Source organism: Protopterus annectens, chromosome 1.part1, assembly GCF_019279795.1.
Source record: "Protopterus annectens isolate FY-2018-M chromosome 1.part1, PAN1.0, whole genome shotgun sequence".
Lineage (NCBI taxonomy): Eukaryota > Metazoa > Chordata > Ceratodontiformes > Protopteridae > Protopterus > Protopterus annectens.
This window is the reverse complement of record NC_056726.1, coordinates 339,999,978-340,016,918: the sequence shown is the minus strand read 5'-3', so window position 1 is coordinate 340,016,918 and position 16,941 is coordinate 339,999,978. Positions and strand designations below refer to the sequence as shown.

At 39.2% G+C, this 16,941-nt stretch overlaps 1 protein-coding gene across 2 annotated transcripts in view; it reads left to right on the top strand.

Moving 5' to 3' along the window:
• Nucleotides 1-16,941, top strand: part of RAB27B (RAB27B, member RAS oncogene family) — a 2,233,495-nt gene that overhangs the window by 613,366 nt on the left and 1,603,188 nt on the right. The window lies entirely within an intron of this gene.

Sequence of the window (16,941 nt, the reverse complement as noted above, 5' to 3'; positions counted from 1 at the left end):
TTTATATTGTGCCCTGTAACAAGTTATGCTGACCATTCATAACTTTGCAGAACACAAATATTAACCTCCTGATTCAAACCCTTCGGTCTCAAAGTACCAAAATTAATGATAAACTTTGATTCCAACTGAATTATCAGTGGGATCATTTGTGGGGACGTCATTCTCCCCAAAAGGGATGATGATGCATTTTTTGGCATTCAGTTTGAAGCCAAGTTTCTGGCACCAGTCATTTGTTTGGATGAGACCCTCTTGGAGGATGCCAACATCACCAGGGGAATTGATGACAGCATCCAGCTTGCAGTCATCTGCACACTTGGTCAGCCATAGCCCACTAGATATGGCCTGCACCTCTGAGAGGTATATCCCAAACAGCAGAGGCCCCAAGACCGATCCCTGGGGTACACCACTTGTTACAGGTCTACTACTTGTGGTGGCTTCCCCTATTTCGACTAGGTGGGTTCTATCAGTGAGCCAGTTTGCTACTCATCTGGTAACATATGGATTGATGCCTATTTGAGAGAGTTTATCTATTATACCTGAGTGGGGAATTGTATTGAAGGCTTTGGCCAGGTCAAGATAGGTGTTGTGCACTGTCTTCCCCTTATCTGTGGCCTTGCTGACTGTCTCAATGAAGTCAACCAAATTTAACAGGCATGACCTCCCCTTGAAAAAAACAAACTGTGTGGAATTAAGTGTCTGGAGGTTGCCAATGTCTGTTAAGGAGGTCCAGGATAATCCACTCCATGGACTTGCAGATCAGGCTAGTTAGGCTGATGGGTCTATAATTTCCTAGATCGGTGGACTCTCCACCTTTGTGCAAAGGTTTGACAGTAGCTGCCTTCCTACTTGGCTGGGATGAAGCCGGTACTCAGCCTTTGGTTGAAAAGGGTGTCTGATATTGCTGCAAGTTCCTGCCTCAGTTTATGTAGGATGCAGCCTAGGATGTTATCGGGTCTCGTGAAGGCTGCATTTTTTGCCTTTGAGAGGGCAGTGATGACTTGCTCCCTAGAGGTAAGGGGAGGGGGGTGGGTACTGGGGATGTCCTGTTTTACTGATGGGGAGGACAGAGGAGTGAAGTTTTTACTGAAGCTGTCTGCCAGCAGGATGGTGGTGTCCATGATCATTAGTTCTGAGCAGATCTGGGTGCTTCCCTTGAGATTGAGACGTGAGGAAAGCCTTATGATTATCTTTAGTAGATGTAGCCAGTTTGGACTTGAAGTTTGCTTTGAAGGATTTCACTAGTGCTCTTAATTGGTTGTTCAGGCTAAGGAGATTGCTTCCAATTAGACATCTGCTCCTTCTTGATCCTGGACAGCAATTTTTTCCTTTTATTATAGAGTTTATTTATTGTAGATGTCCACCAGACAGGTTTATTCTTCCTTGAGGAGGAGGATTTTGTCCCGTCTGGTATTCCTGTTTCCATGCAGCTATATAAATGCTCATATAATACTTTGGTGTAGGTTTGGACAAATGTGCCAGTTCCTGTGGAGGGGAGGGGGCTGTGAAGCTGTGTATACCTTCCCTTAGGAGGTTGTAATCAGCTTTGGAGAAGTTTTTTTGTTTGACCCTAGCTGGGTTGGGGGGGGGGGTCAGGAAGATGGTGACTTTAAAAGTGACTGTTTTGTGGTCGGATCTTACCAGGGATGATGACACTGTAGGGATGCTGCAGTGGTTGCTCATGTTGGTTAATACCAAGTCCAAGATATTTTCACCTCTTGTGGGTGTGTCAACAAACTGGTCCAAGGCATTTGCATTGATGAAATCAAGGAATCTCTGGGCATTTGTGTTTTGGCATGGGTATTTCTCCCAGTCTATGGCTGGATAGTTAGTCACCCAGGATCAGGGTAAAGGGTAGAATCTTGGTATATTCGAAGAGGTCCGGATAGGTGGAGTCAGCTTCTTGAATCAGAGTTGGAGGCCTGGAGCTAGCTATAATTTGAATAGGGATCTTATCAATTGTTAACTACAGCTGGAGTATTTCCTGTGCATCATACTGTTTGACCAGCCTAGAGATGTGTATGTCTTTTATATATATATTAAAACTCTACCTCCTTTGTTTTGCTGCCCACGGTTTGGGATCTGAGTGAATGATAGGATGAGTAACCTGGTATGGCTGGGGTGCTCACAACAGCTTTGAACCAGGTTTCTGTGACTGCAAAAATGTCAGCTTCTTCCAGGGTTAAGAATGCTTGCAATGAGTGCAGTTTTATGTTTGAACTTCTAGTGTTCAACAGCATTACCTTTAATTTACGTTTTGTTGAAATTTACATGTTGGTAGTTTTGACCTCATGGCACTGCCTAAAAAAGGCACTATGGGGGAGGCAAGATCCTTTGCTAGGAGCCTGAAGCCTAAGGGAGACAGATGCAGGCCATCTCTTGCAAAGCATTGAGGCTTGTCAGTCATGTCATCCCAGGCTGTCAGGTACAGGATCCCCTTGGAATGACACCAGAAACTAAGCCAATTGTTAAAGTCAATCATTTTCTTTTTGTATTGAGGCATTACTCTGGGTGACGGTAGAATGCTGCTTAAGGCTAGGACCATACCTGCCTGGAAGTTTTAAATTTGTTTTGAAGAAGTTTATTGAAAATCCAAGGGTGGGAGATTGGCATAATGGTTAAGGTGTTTACCTTACACACACAAGGTGCAGGGTTTGGTTCTCACATGGAGTGATTGGCTAGGCCTAAAAATGGCCCACAAGGGCAGCTAGCCTAGTACTAATCTATGAACCTATGAACCTGGTCCTTTGGGGTTGAATTTGGATAAAAAGAAACTGCTGTGGCAATGGAAATGTAATGCAAGTGTGAGTCCAGGCTTAAATGAGTTTGTCTGTTTAGTCAGTTTTAAAGCTTAAAGCTTTATATATATATATATATATATATATATATATATATATATATATATATATATATATATATATATATCTTTTTCTAAGTGGTTCTGTTAGTATTATGTGATGCATTATACAATGCTAATAATTGTGTGTGGGCTCCTTAAATGTGATACATTGGAAGTCACATGATGATGGGATGTGTTTTAAATATGGTGGAGTATTCAAATGTATTTCATCTGATGAAGTCTGTTTATCATAGACAAAAGAGCTAATTGTGTTTGTTTTAGTGAATAACATTGAACTAGTTGCCGTTTCGGGGTCCTACTTCTTTTTATTGTGGACTATAAAAGCATTTTAAAAAGTGCCATTGTTCATGGCCCAAGACCCATAAAGTAAAAAACTAGCTGACAAGCAGTTTGTTTCTTAAAAAACATTTTAGTGGTAGTATGTTTACAAATCACAACATTGGTTATGGAATAATGTGTTTATAAACATATATTTCAAATGGTCTTTACTGACTGATAGCCATTTCAAAAATGTAAAGCTCCCCACTTGTGGCATTTTCTCATTAGTCACTCAGTCCTTCACTATGACTTTTTATGGCCTTCATTTTTCACAAGCAACCCTTGAAGAGTTTGGAAGAGAAAATTAATAGTTTAATTAATTTTATTGAGTGATTAATTTGTTTTATCTGTAGAGGCATAAAATCACTGTGATCCTTTACAAAGAAAAATATACTGAAGCTGTAGAAGTGCATGTCAAATAAGCATGTGTTATGTCAGGTCACTCATTAACCATTGACTGTTTTGCTTTTCAATGTATCCACAAACTAATTAATCAGAAAGCAGATCCCACCACTGAACTCTTAGCTCAGAGATATGTGGACATCTATAAAATCTATGAAAATTCAGGTGGTCTTGGTTCATAGTTGTTCAAGATAAATATAATTATGTAGTCTGTGCTGACAGAGAAATATTACAGAAAGATATGACTTTCCAGGGTTAGCCTCTAATTCTGGTTGGGGCATAGAATCAGACATTTACATTATACAGGTGGGGATTGTTGGAATGAAACTAGAGACTGAATGCTATAGCTGATCTTTAGTTTGTTACGTACATACTATTTTGTTTTACTGTAAGAGTATCAGACTGGTTTCCAGTATATGTAGATGTCTCTTGATGCCAGTAAATAATTCAAACTTCAAATTTATTTGGTACCACCTATGCTGTCTCCTTCCTTATACAGTTTAACATGCAGTGTCTAAGGCAATATTCATCTGTTTAACTTTCACACTCTGCAGGTTTGAAGCCTGTATTTTGCATAATTTGTCAGTGATTTGAATCTGATGAATATGTACTGTATCCGTTCTGCAATGTGTAAAAATATTGCAGAAAAAAAAACATGCATCTGAACAGACATTTCATAAATAAAGAGCAAACCCTCTGCAAAAATATATGAATTGTATCCTGTGTTTTACATATACTATACTGATTCTACAGTTTGTAAAAATAGTTACAGAAACTAGGAAAGCACATGCATCTGCATGCAAGCATGCAAACATGTTTCATAAATAAATAGGAGCCCTAGGCAAAAATATATGAGTTGTAACCTCTGTTTCATGTGTTTAAAGACAAATATGCTTTCATCTTAGATCTGTTCATTTCACTATCTTTACAGCATGGATCTTAATCATCCCAAAATTCAGAGTTTGTGAAACATGGACAGCAATATGTCATTTAATCATTCTTTTCGGACAACTTCTCATTTGAAGTTTGGTTTTTAGCTCGTATTTTATTCCCTTTCCATAGAACAGGGGTTGTCTCTGTGCTTGAATTACCCCCCCCCCCCCACCCTTCTGTAGGATTCATAACATTCCTTAAGTCTCTCATTGTCTACAACTTTGTAAGGAAGCAGTGAGTAACTACATTATGCAATCAAATACGATTTCAGTTTTAATAAAATAAAGCAACTGAATGTCTTATAATTCATAATTCTTTAGTGTGCAGCTTCGTGTCACCATATATCACATTTTCACAAGTCATTAATTTTTTGTATACCAGCTTTAAGAGAAAATGTTGTGCATAAATGTTCTTTGGGTGTTAATACATGAGACTTTTGTAACACAGTGATTGTCAGCATTTCAGCTATTAGAAAGATTAATTTATCCCTTCCTTGAAGTGTTAAGTGAATGGATTACACATCTTTAGGGCCTGTCAGGCAGTCCGTGGTCTGTAATTGAAGCGCAGACAATCCAATAAATTGAACAGTAGGCTTTGAATAATTTACATCACTGCTAATCTTCCAAGAAATGTCAAGAAACCTTCTAGAAATCTCTTGTGGAGCAGTCTCATTACAGCCTATTTTTCTTCCTGTGGCATTTGTTAATTTTAACTAAGTAACTTTATATCGCATCACTGTGTAAAGAATGTTATGGAGAAAGACATATTGCGGCATGATCCACAAATTCTAATTTCATTTATAACAGCTCTCATAGTCAATAAGCACAGCTAGGTAAGTTAGGTAAGATCTTTACAATGAATATGAATGCAGCAACATTCTGAAAGCCCTAGTTCTTGTTTTCTGAACCTGGGGATACATTCCAACTAAAGTATATCAAATTAATTAAACCAAGGGGTATTGACAGTTGTACTGGAGCTGGATGCTTTTATCATTTTACTGATAAATGTAAAGAACAGTTTCTTAGCAGTTGCTTCCTCATACATGGATATTTATTTATATATGTAGTAAGACCTAACAGAATGTATATGACTGCTAGTACTAGGGAATGCCAGTCTCCAAAGATTGCAGTTGGGGGTCTTGATCTTAACGTCTCTGAGATACAGTATCCCCAGTATTACCAGTTCTGTAAGGCATTGTTATAATTAGAAAATAAACCCACAAAAAATATGACATAAATGTTATGTTTCTGGAATAAGTAATCTACCTTTTGTGCAGTGTTAACTGTGTCTGGGTTTTGGCAAATTTGGATTTAGCATGCAAGATGAGTCTACACAAAGAATCGATAATGTACTTGTAGGCAATGGATGATAAATAGTTTGAGAGTATAGTGGAGCTCTGATATTACTGAATTCTGAATATGTGTATGTGAATGGATGACAGATTTTTACTAAGAGGAAGAGTATGATATGCAGATGGAAATCCTCTACATATGGCAATGGAGTGGACCAACCGATCATAGTCTATTTGTTAATTAGATTGTGCTGTTAGGATCAGTTGTGTACTGCTTATTTGCTTCATTTTATCTGATAAATAAAAAAAAACTTTAGGAAAGATCTAATATCTTTTGCTGTGTAATATCTTAAACCTCCTGTAGTGGAGACCAAAGGGACATATGCAAATGACCCCATTCATTTTATTTGAGAGATATGAATTAATTTCTGGATTTTACTCTTTCTTCCTGTTTTATTATTATTTACCTTACCTTAGCTTCTGACTACACATTGTTTGGGAGATTGGGTAGACTCATATTTACTACAAGTGCGTTCATGTGTTTGTGCATTTGTGTACTCTTCCGCATGCATGGGTAGTCTTCATTTTTAATTTAGTGTTTTAGTCAGGTTTCTTTGTTATAGGTTAATAGTTTCATAGGTGTGTACTAGGTTAATGGCCCTGGAACCTTTACAAGCCTAGCCTATAGGATTACCCTGGCATCGTGCCACCCGACCTTAGTTCCCAGTGCCTCTGTCGAGTAGAGCCACTGGAGTTATTCCCGGGGTGAATTTTTTATTTCCCATCCACTCATCAAGATTTGTCTTGAACAGGGCCAGTGAGGTGCTCTGCTTGACATGTATGGGAAGTCCATTCCATAGCATGGGCAGTCTCTGGGTTATGAACCTGTCCCTCCAGCATGTTCTGTTGATTGTGGTAATGATGTTGAGGTCTCTGGAGTGTGTGGTGCGGCGGGATTGGGATTTCTTTAGATGTAGCATTTCTAACAGAGCTGGGTCAGGCATGGCTTTGTAAATCAAGCAGAGATCGCCTCTAAGTAGGCGATATGAGACTGAGAATAGTTGGAGTTTTTTGAGTCTGTCCATATAGGACAAGTGTTTAAGGCCTAGGATCCTCTTTGTGAGGTACTTTTGCGGCCTCTCCAGTTGTTGCAGGTGTCTAGTGAGGTGCATGCCAAATGGGGTATTGTACTCGATGATTGGCCTAATGAAGGAAGAGTAGAGGGAGACAATGACCTCTTTCTTCCTGGATGCAAAACCCTTAGTAATGAGATGTGCCACATAGGACTTTCTGACCACAGTGGCAATGTGGTGGTCAAAAGAGAGGTTGCTGTCAGCCTGTGTCCCCAGATCTCTTATAACACCTTCTGTGTTCAGTGGACTACCATCGATGTGGTAATTCATGGGAACCGGGTTTATCCCAAACAGAATGACAACACTTTTTTTGGCATTGAGCTTAAGGCCATGGTTCTGACATCAGTTGTTGGTCTCAGTGAGGCCTTTCTGTAGGATGTCAACATCGCTTGGGGAGTTATAACAGCTCACAGCTTGCAGTCATCTGCGAACTTTGTCAGCCAGAGACCCTTCATGTTGGCCTGGACTTCAGAGAAGTAGATACCAAACAGGAGACGACCCAGGACTGAACCCTGTGGGATTCCACTCATGACTGGTCGGCAGTCTGACTTGGAGTCAGCTACTTTCACACTGTGGGTTCTATCTGTGAGCCAGTTTGCAACCCACCTAGGGATATAGGTAGCGATGCCTAGCTTAGTGAGTTTTTCTAGGATTCCTGAGTGGGGAATGGTATCAAAGGCCTTGGCCGGATCAAGGTACACTGTATGAAGCACCTTGCCTTCATCCACAGCTCTGGTGACTTAAAGAAGTCGACCAAGTTGAGCAGGCATGATCTACCCTTCACAAAACCAAACTGTGTGGGATCCACAGGTTGGAGATTCTCTGTATCCTTGTTTATTAGGTTGATGCGTTCCATAGCTTTGCATATCAGACTTGTCAGGCTAATCGGGAGATAGTCCCCAGGGTCTGTAGTCGCTCCTACTTTGTGGAGAGGGATGACTGTAGCAGTGCGCCATTCGCTAGGGACAAAGCCTGCGGTGAGGCTGTGAGTGAACAGGGCACACAGGTGAGGTGCCAGTTCACTCTGTAGTTCATGTAAAGCACAACCAGGGATATTGTCATTGTCAGGTCCCATAGAAGTTGTATTCTTGGCCATGGCCAGTGCTGTTTTAACCTTTGCAGCAGTAATACTGGGTGCCTAACAATCTACTGGTATTGTGATTGGTCCTCTGGGGGGAGAGTGGGGTAAAGTTGGCATTGAATCTGTTGGCCAGTATATTGGCAATATCTGTTGGCTTGGTGTAGGAGGTACCATTGAGCAGTAGCTCAGAGCAAATCTGGGTATTGTCATGGAGATTCCTCACATAAATATAGAAGGCCTTGTGATTGTCTTTACTATCTGCTGCACTTCTGTTTATTCACTGTATGGTTTTGCGTTCTGTACAGTTGTTCTGGTTAATGCTCAAGTTGTGGTTGAAAAGTGCCCTTTGGTTCCCTTTTGAAAGCAATCATTGCACAGTTTACTGTAATTAAATACTTCTGACTTCTGTTTGAGTTCATTCGATTACCTCCACCTACATAGCTGTGTTTCCCAGCATTTTGTTGGTTTATGTGATAGCATAGGCTGCTGTATGTTGCTTTATTTTTTCTGTTGCTATTGTCCACTTGTTTCTAATACTATACAAGAAATTCCCAAGTAGAAGGAAATTATGTCACTGTTGTGAGAACAAACACATTTCACAACCTTAGCTTCAGTTGTTTGATTGGGTAGACAGACGAGAATAACCCGATTTCCAGAAACACTATTATGCAATCATTGACTGGTTTTAAGCATCATATAAATTAAAGGCAGTTTCTCCAAAATGTCTGACAGAGTATGGTTTTCTATTACTGGACTCCAAGTAATGTTTTCTGATTAATACTACATTGCCATTACTTGAAAATATTACATTCTGTTCGATTTTGTACATATGATTACAGAATGGTATTCTTTCTTTGCAAAATGTATATAGTACCATTATCTTTGTGCAGGTCAGGTAAACTGATTCATAGTTTCTGCTAAAAGGAATGGAATGGTTACCATAAATTCAGTCTATCTTCCAAAGTGCTATAGCTATGTTCTTTATGTTATAGTTTGAGAAAATATGCATTTTTGTGTACTAAGAAATCTAATTTTTATATTGCTATTTTCACTGTGGTTGCTGTGATAAGCTAATTAACTGAGCTGCATCTGGGTTTTGGCAAATTAGGGTTTAGTATTTAACTTGCCATTTAATAAGTTACAATGCAGCCCTCTTTATTTCTTTTTCTTTCTGTATGCCAGCAGTGTGGAGATGAATATTCTTTTATTTATTATATTTACTGTTATAACACACATCAGTAATTGTCAGAAGTTCTATCATTATATTATTCTTTTGAGGATCCCCAAGAGAACAGATCATGTCTTGATTGATGGGAAATAGAGCTGCAAACATGACTTTAATCCAGGCATTACAACAAGACAATTCTCTTTCCTCTTTCCCTTTGTGTTGCCACTGTACTGGCATGCACATGTATTTAAACAATTCACTTGGTACCTACTCTGCTTCTATACAGTGGTGTGTGTGTGTGTGTGTGTGTGTGTGTGTGTGTGTGTGTGTGTGTGCGTGTGTGCGTGTGCGTGTGTGTGTGTGTGTGTGTGTGTGTGTGTGTGTGTGTGTGTGTGTGTGTGTGTGTGTGTGTGTGTGTGTGTGTGTGTGTGTGTGTGTGTGCACGCGTGTGTCTGTGTGTAAAACATCAGCCTACTGTAATGGTATGAACACCATCAGGTATTGATCCCTGATCCCCTGAGAAATAAAACCCTAATTATAAATAACTGCACAGCTGACCTGCACTGACAGTCTTGCATTGATTGATGAGATATAGACCTCACACCGAGTTAGATGAGTGCCCTTGATGCCATGTGGCAGAATGTTGACATTGTGTAGGTTTAGTCTGAAATGTCCTACATTCAGGTACAACAGAAGTAAATTTCCTGTTTCAGTGAAATATATATTTTTTTAATTGTCACAATAGCATCCTGTGAATTTATATATTATGTCACTAGATGGCAAAATGTGTTTAGCCCAAAGATTAACTAACTGCTCTAGAAGTTGTTTTACACCTATTTCAAGCTGGTTTAAACACATGAAACCTATTTCCTGTTTACTGGAGGATTAGCTTGCACAGAACTGTTCATCATTACTGCTGCTGCTGCTGTGTGTCAGAAAGTCTGGATTACTTATGATAGATCATTGAATCATGTAGTATGGATTACTTATGAGAGATTGTGAATTCATGTAACCCGTCATGTATGTATATTAGTATTAAGAATATACATTCTCAAGTGAAACAACTATTAGAAAAGAGCTTCTTGTACAAATAAGTTTTACTGACGCTATACTGTGGGTCTGAGATCACTTGACACTGATCCAAGGCAAGCACACATTATCCCTTTTGAATTATAATATGTGTGACATCCCCTTTACTGCAAAGCAATAAATGCATGTATTAAGCAAGACACATAGTTTGTAATACAGTGTTTAAAACTAGCGTGCTTCTACTTACAACATAATTTAAAGTATTTACTTATTTAGTTAGTAGTAGTAGTACACTGATCTCAACAGACCATTTGCATTCATAGCCCGGGTGAAGAAATTCACAAAATAAATAAGTAAATAAATAATTAAAAATAAAACAGAACAAATTCATAAACACGGAGTAATCACAGAAGGTAGATAATCCCATTTACAATTGAAAGAATAAATATTAATATTACTATTAATAGTGTAGAAAAACAAATGTAAATTAATGTGTAGTAGAACATATGAGAGGGAAACATTAGGTGAGAAGAGAGAGTCAAAGTAGAAGTAATGCAGGTGAAGAGGGCATTAGATGATGTGTCCAGTGGAAAAGCACTTGCTTTTTGATGCAGATATCTTTTGAGTCATGCTTTAAAAGTGGGAAAATAGGAGACTTCTTTTAGGTGAGGGGGAGGGACTGCTAGCATTTGGGTACAAAATCAGAGAAGGAATTGTCAGTAAAGTGCAGTTTGGTTTGGGGATGTCTGGAGTGAGAGAGTTAACTGTGAGAGGTTCCAGAGTTTGGAGGGAGTGGTTTTCTTAGGGACTTTGGCTACAAGAGGTGGAAAGGCATCTGGTTGAAATAGTTTGAAAAGAAGATCCTAGCAGTAGTTCAATCTATATGAGACTGGTAGCCATTTGGCTTTGGAGAGGGTATTCCAGTGGTGTTCATGGAAAAAGGAATTGGAAATGACTCAGCAGGCTTTGTTTTCAATGGACTGTAGAGTGGATGAATTTATTAAGAGGATTTAGCTATGACAGGGAGAACGTATTCAAGTTGAGCAAGGAAGCCTCCTCTGCCTTCTGCTGTCCTAGATGGTTTTGGAGAGAAAGGGAGATGTTTTCCAGGACCAGAATAAAATAGAACTGGTCTTTTTACCTTGTGTTTTCATTGTTCCTTTGGAAGTTAAGTGAAGGGTCTGGTCTTAAGCCTAAGTACTTAAAGAACAAGGCTGTTTCTATTTGAGAATCATTAAGATCAATGATATTGAGATTTTAGGTGTTTTTTCAGCTTTTGTGAGGCTCCAAATGTTATAGTTTTTATTTTGGAGGAATATAAGAGAATCTTATGGTTGTTTAGCCAAGAATAAAGGGAGTGGTGGTTAGACTGAAACTGGGTTTGAATAGTTGAATGTGAGGGACTGTATCAAAGGTTAACCATATTATCTGTATAAAGATTGATAGGAAGGTTAGGGAGTTTGGAGGTTAGTTTGTTAAAGATTGAAAACAACAGGTGGATGAGTATGGAATCATGGAGCAATTCTCTGGTAAGGGGTGCTGAAGCTGATAGGGTAAGCCTATTTTGACTCTGTAATACCTATTTGTTAAGACATTTTTGAACTAGGTGATAGTGTCTGGGTTAACTCTAGTTTTTTGGAGAAGGTGAAGGAGCATGAAGGGGTTAATAAGATCAAACGTTTAGGCAAGAATTCCTGAAATATTTCTTGTATCCATATTGAGAAGGATCTCATCAGTAAGTGACCTTAGTGCTATCACTGTACTTAGACAAGGCCAGAATCCATTAAGAATGACAAGGTGGCAGCATTAGATATAAGTGGACAGTTGGTTGTTGATTAGTTTTTCAACTATTTTCCCAAGTGTATGAAATCTGGAGAGAGGCTGGAAGTGGGGGACATTTTCTGGCTGAGGCTGTCTGATAAGGGGTTTGAGAAGAGCAGTTTTCCATATGTCTGGCATTGTATTTTGAGTTAAACAGATGTTATAAATATGGAGAAGAGGAGTGGTAAGCAGGTCTTTGCAGAGTGATATAAACCAAGGGAGTCAGTTATCTATACCAGTGGGTACATTCAGGAGTATGTTTTCTAGAGGAGTGTCAAGGTTTTTTGAGTAATTTTCTTAAAACAGAGGAGAATGATAAAAGAAGGGGGCTGGGTGAGATGGGGTAATGTAGAGGGAGAAGTAAAAGGGAGGTTGTTGTATTCCTTGAGAAAGTCAGTGGGTGATAGTTGGCCTTTACAAGTCTGGATGGTAATAGGATAAGAGGTGGGATTAGTGGATCTTCATCCCATGTGAAGATTTACCTCCTGACAGAAGTGTTTGTGTTTGACCTATCAGAGCAAGTTGGTTGTTTTTGAAGTAGTTGGTTTTGTGCCTGCATATAGCTTGTTTAGCTAGGTTATGCAGAGAGGTAAAGGCAGTACAGTGTGAGGGTTTTTCCTCCAAGTAGATCATGCATTGTCCTTAGGTTTTAGCAGAGTTTTCAGTTTGTTGGTTAGCTAGGGTTGTTGCTGTATTTGAAAAGACACTGTGTGAGAGGCAGAAGGAAGCATTTGTCTTGAAGTTGAAGGAGAGTGTGTGTGTAAGAACTGCGGAAGCTGAGTTGGGGTTCTGTACGTTGGTAATGGGAGACCAGTCATTGCTAGTTGTTTTTTGAGGTTTTCTATATTGATTGTGAATATGGGTCTGAAGGTAACCAATTTTTTTTTTTTGGGGGGGGGCACTTTGGTGACTGATGGACAATCTGGAAGGTAATTGGGGAGTGGTCAACGAATGAGGTTGAAAGAAGAAATATGTTGTAGATGATACAAATGTTGTTACTGATTAGCAGGTTCAGGAGGGAGTGGTTCATGTTCAGAGACTTGGATGGGTAGGTTCATTGACTAACTCCATAAGGTTGATATAGGCTAGGAGTTCTGCAATACAACTTCTTAGGGAATCACCTAGGGTAACAATATTTTTATAGTTGCAGGAAGCTGAAGTGATAGTAAGAATAACGGATTTAAATTTGTTAAGAGAGGGTGGAGGAGGAAGCTAAGCGACTGCTATTAGGTGTCATTTCTTCTAGAAGGGAAGTTTTAGAAGGATCCAGTTGGATTCATTATCTGAGGAGACATTTGCTTGAGCAAATTTTTTATTTTTTTTTAATAAAGAATGAGTGTGCCCCTACCTTGTCTATTACCAAGTCTTGTGTCTTGGAGGTCTTTGAAGGAGGGAAGTAAATGCTGAAAATTGGGGTTGTTTTGTTTGAGTCACACTTCAGTAACAGCTGTGATATCACGTGAGTGTGTTGCAAGGAAGGTGTTTATCTGGTTATGTTAGAGATGCTTTGGGTATTAAGGCGCAGGAGAAGATGGAGATGTTGGGAATAATTATGGGTGTTGTGTGGTGGGAAGGTTCTGGACTGGATTCAGTGCTGGCACTGAGGAAGCATATGAGCAGGATAGAGGTGAATGTATAGAGATGTTTAGGAAGTATGAGGTGGGGTTGTTGGGGTTTGGTATGTTTGGAGGAAATGAGGCAGAGGGAGTGTGAAGATGAGGTTGCATGTGGGTCATAGGTGGAGAGTAGCGTATGTAAAAGAATGGAGTAGGTCTTGTGGTAAGTGACTGTGGGACTTTGTGGTAGGCTGGTAAAGGGTAGGTTGAGAGATGGAGAAGAGATGGGGTTACTGATGGAATAGTATAGTGGGTTAAAGGAAGGATGGGTAAGATGGTGAGGTGGAGAAGCATTGTGGAGGGTAGAGGTAAAAAAGGAGTTATAAATGTAAGTGGCCAAAGTCTGTGATGATGGGTCAGCATCCGAGAATGTATGCAGGGAAATGTGAAGGGGATGAGAAGGATGTGTTTGTTAGTAAATCTATTTAAGGGAGGAAGGTGAAGAAACTGGATAGAGCTTTAGGGTGGGAATACATCACATTAAGGTGGAATGTAGGTTTAGTGAAGTTGTGTGTACTTTTATTGGGTGGTCAGAAGTGGGTGACTGGAGGGTGGAGATGATGCATAAACTGAAGAGCCTTGTGGGTGGCTGGGGAATTAGGAGTGGTGGGAGAGTGAAGCAAGACACACCTTCCCCCATCTGGAATCAGTCTATAAAGGTGTGCATGATGGATGTGGATATGGAGGACAAAACAACCCAAGCACAGCATTAGTCAGAAATTAAAAAAAAAAAAACCTATGGGTGATTACCTTCAGGATCAGAAGATGAGCTTTTAATTAATCACTTTAATGTGACTGAGTTTTCTCACAGGCACTTGAGTAAATGTCACCTGCTTCCCTGGATAAGGAAAATAAGCTAATCAAGTGCCCTCTGCCGAGTTGAAAGGGTAAGGAACCTTTAGGTTTTTGCTGACTTAGTTGAACACATGGGACAGCGTTTCAGTAATACATTTGGACAAGATAACACATGCCTTAGCAGGCTTTTCTAGGGGCAGCCAGAAATAAATTGCTTTTAATTTCTTTCAGTTAAAAGTTGAATTGCTGGTAAATCAAAAGTATGGTCAGGACCGACCAGGCCTTCTCTCTGTGCAGCGCCACTGCAGCCTACAAGTAAAGCTAGAACGAATCGCGCAAAGAAGGTTAGGGAGGTGAGTTAGTGAGGGAAGGTGTTATGAAATAACTTTATATATCTATAGGTGTAGGATTGGAGAGAGACTATGAAGATAGAGGAAGAAAAGAGAAGGGAAGCAAGCTGATGGAATTATAAAAGTTCAAAGGTCACTACATTCCTGTCAGTGAAAATAACATTTTACATTCACAACCAACTTAATATTAGATGCTGCGGTATTTTAAATATTTATCATGTTAAATGGAGGCAAGAAGTAATCTATGCATCATAGTCAGCATATAGCAAACACTAAGAAAGACCATGTGTTCTTTAGAAAATCTGGTAACTATCATTACCACTTGAAAAACAATAATTATCTAGTTAGAAAAAAATGAATTATTGAAAAAGATAATGAATAGTACAGTGTATTTCAGCATTCAGCACAGACTAGTGAATATCATAAAGTCATCATAAAACTTGACTTAGCAATCAGATAAAATTCACAGAAATAAACATGCATAGATACATTCATAGAAAACTGAGAAAACAGGAGAGTTACTCATAAAATAAACCATCATATATATCAAGTAGAAAAGAAATGGGTATTTACTATTTGGATATTATTTATAGTCACTCTATTGCAAGCACATTCTAATCAGTCTTCCAAATACAGAGTGCCTCCACACTCGGTATTAACCCTTGAGGTCAAATTTGCAACTCTTTGAAAGGACTGTCAGACACTTAGCCAGATGGTGCCATTCCTTCTGCTGCTGTAATCATCACTTCAAAGTCTTGAATGTGGTGATGTAGACAAATGCATGCATTCTGTTTCACTGGAACACTTGCGGATTGATGTTTAGCAAGTAAGATATTTTTTAACCTGAAGTCCCAACCAATGTAGTCTGCATTTGCACCTTACACCTCACAACATTAATCCTCAGTTTTTCTTTTTCCTGAAAACTGAAATATTTGTAGCGGTTTCATTACGTCTGAATTTTTATGCGCTTTGTTTCTGTTACAAAAAACTGTACTGTGGCAGCTGTACTGTTTGGCACTAATAATAAAAACGAAGCAGATAACCTTAGTTTGAGTTTCTGACCAATCAGTAACTGAACTGGATGGCAAATATATGCTTTATATGCAAGGAAGGATAGTTAAGAATCAGCAGAGTGAATCGCATTTCGTAAAAGTATTCATCGCTGCGTGTCATGTACTCCACTTGTCCATTACTCTGAGGATTCCTTGAATTCTCATTGCTTGATATCTCCAAAATCATGGCTTACAAATTGTAGGCCATTATCTGATATTACTACTTTAGTGATCTCATGCCTTGTACAGACTGGAGTGCAAAAATGGCAGCTTGGATTTTTGGGTCACATAATTGCTCAATATCAAGGAATTTCATAGTCAACACACAAAAGAAAATGTGATTTTTTTTTTATATTGGAGTAAGCTAATTCCTGATCTTTAGCCAATAAAGTGATATAATGTCACAAGGTTTTTAATTCCTTTTTCAGTACAAGTTCTCTTTTTGGGGCAGGAATCAGTGGTTGTGCCTCAGGAGAAATCTTTGCATGACACTCATCTTGCAGACAGCCTGAACCTTTAAACTGCAGAACTTATTTCTGCAAAATGCCATTTAAACTTTTGATGTGTGTAACACACATTCCATACCCCATGATTTGTGTTTATGAAATTGCAATGAAGTCCTGATTAGAGATATATTTTTTTATGGGTTCTGTTCAGAATTCCGAAACTTAAAACTCCAAATTTCATATGATCGAAGATCATATGTTCAAAGTTTCAAAACTTTGAAATCCTGAACAGAGATCAGCATACAGCACAGACCAGGAGATTTCCCTTGTCCTCGCTGTAGTGCGATCTCAGAGTTGGCATATTTAAGTTGTGGGGGGTGTGGGGGGCACAGCCCCCCACATGGGGGGTGCAGGGGGGCTTGCCCCCCTGCATACATGTTTTAGTGTGCTGGGTGATGTTTTAGGGGGGTTCACAATTTTGAGACTCCAAGATCTCAAGATTCTGAACTTGATGTTCTGAAACTCGAGATTTTGGGATTTCTAAATTTCGTAGTGAACCCTTTTTGTATATACTTTATGCATTGACATCTTTTTATTTATGCTTTTGTGTATACTAATCCTTTTTTAAACACCTTTATTGAATTGTTAC